Here is a 2,077-nt window from a genome sequence, read left to right as displayed (position 1 = left end):
AATTTGGTTAGGGGTCAAATATCTGGAACATCCTGCAGGTCCGCTGCAACTCTGACTACTTTTAAATCCAGGCTGAAGACTTTTCTTTTTGCCGCTGCTTTTAATTGAACTATTCACATCTCATGTTTCGAATGTGTTTTGAGCTCTTAATGACATTTTTGTAAAGCACTTTGAATTGCCTTGTGTTGAAAAGTGCTATATGAATAAACTTGCGTTGCCTTTCTGAAGAACACTTTAGTGTAAGATAAGATAAGATGGACTTTATTTATCCCCTTGGGGAAATGCAGGCGTTTATAGCAGCGAGGGTCAGAGTGAAAAACAGGATTCACACAAGGGACAAATAAAGACAAATTAGAAGTAATGGTTGAAACAAGATATCACAGTGAAACGCTAAGCATTTGAATGAACAAGATATTTACATTAGTGTGCAGTAAGTGCTTCAGTGTTAATGTATTCATCATTAAAAACAGAGCAGACAATGTTTTTATTGCACTAGCGTTGTTTAAAAGTGTCTATTAATAATAATAATAATAATAATAATAATGAGGAGAAGAAGAAGAATACAATATTTCTATTATACTATTTCTATTATTTTATAATGTATGTTGCATTGTTGGAGGAGCCTGGGATTACAGATTAAACCATCAATGGTATTAAGCATTTCCCAGCATGCATTGGGTGAGAGATCGGTCATCGATCAGATGAGTAACCCATAGCGCCTGATTAGTCGAATTTGCAGCTGATTTTAAGTTATTTTTCTCTCTATTATTGATAAAAAATGGATCATGCTATCAGGATATGAGGTAACGGATATACATACAGACTTCTCGGGTGAAATAAGGAAAAATCGGCTTAAAGAAAAGGTTTTTATTGTGTATTAAAACTCTAGTACAGTGTGTGTCCAGTACCTGGTTCATGAGCGGCAGAGGCTTCTCCACATCTTTCTCTCTCTGTTTGACCAGATCCTTCAGCATCTGCTTCAGCTGCTCCTGGTAGTCCTTCACTTCTCCTTCAACATCTGGAACAGCAGTTTCAATGACGGCTACAGTCAGTAAAGAGAGCTAATGTTATGCTAACTGGATGTTGGCTTATACATCATGTTCCCTGTCTAGTGGTTTGTGTAACTATAGTTCAGTAAACAGACAGGAGACGGCTGACGTCCAACACGATTCAGCATCTATCACTGATGGTTGCTACGTCTCCCTCGTTTCCCTGTTAGTGTCAAAGAACACAATCCCAGGATCCTTTGTTTGTTTCAGTCATTGCTCATTGGAGTGACGTGGAGAGACATAACAGTGCATCCCGACCAGGTTTAGAAAGTGAAAAAGTTCGGGCTACTCTCTCACTGTACAGGTTAAGTCAATAGGTTGCGATCGCTAGCATCCTCCAAAGATGGGCGACTTGCTGTGGATGACGTCACAATTCTATGATACAACAACAACAACAACAACAACAACCCGTCACTGTTTAGTTCTTGAGCCGGTTCACATGGCAGTGTGTGTGCACTGACCTGACGGCAGATTAACAAAGAGCGGTCTGTTTGTGGACACCAGGGGGCTCTTCATCAGAGAGGGGTCATCCTCACTTTCTGTCAGAGCTGCACACACACACACACACACACACACACACACACACACACACACACACACACACACACACACACACACACACACACACACACACACACACACACACACACACAGTAAATAAGTCAATTTCCAGTCCTGACAGCAGCTTGGATCTCATGACTTTCATCATCTAATTAACATAATGAGTGACCTGGTGGGATGTGCAGACGGTACAGCAGCCGGACCTTCTCATTCAGCTCCTCACAGTACAACGTGTCTGAGAGAGAGAGAGAGAGAGAGAGAGAGAGAGAGAGAGAGAGAGAGAGAGAGAAAGTATTAAAACAAATCACATGTGCAACAGCTTCTAATTAAATGTTCCAAGAGGACACATACATGCCCACTACATGAATACAGAAGGATATAAAAGGCAAGGAGTCCCAAACCGCCTGCTGATCCACAACGTGTTGTTTGTTTGCAATCACATACGTCTATGTGTTTGTTTAATACTT

General features: G+C 40.9%; 1 long non-coding RNA gene across 1 annotated transcript; it reads right to left on the bottom strand.

The window, feature by feature from the left end:
- Positions 1-880: 880 nt before the first annotated feature.
- LOC104959725 (uncharacterized) lies at positions 881-1,846 on the bottom strand. Its single transcript, XR_799907.1, has 3 exons — positions 1,780-1,846; positions 1,511-1,597; positions 881-1,018 (listed from the first exon to the last, which is right to left on the bottom strand). It is a non-coding gene; the product is annotated as an uncharacterized lncRNA (long non-coding RNA).
- Between the last annotated feature and the right edge of the window lie 231 nt (positions 1,847-2,077).

Source organism: Notothenia coriiceps, unplaced genomic scaffold (assembly GCF_000735185.1).
Source record: "Notothenia coriiceps isolate Sejong01 unplaced genomic scaffold, NC01 NC01_scaffold00030874, whole genome shotgun sequence".
NCBI classification, from domain to species: Eukaryota; Metazoa; Chordata; class Actinopteri; order Perciformes; family Nototheniidae; genus Notothenia; species Notothenia coriiceps.
This window is presented reverse-complemented; position numbering and strand designations above follow the sequence as displayed.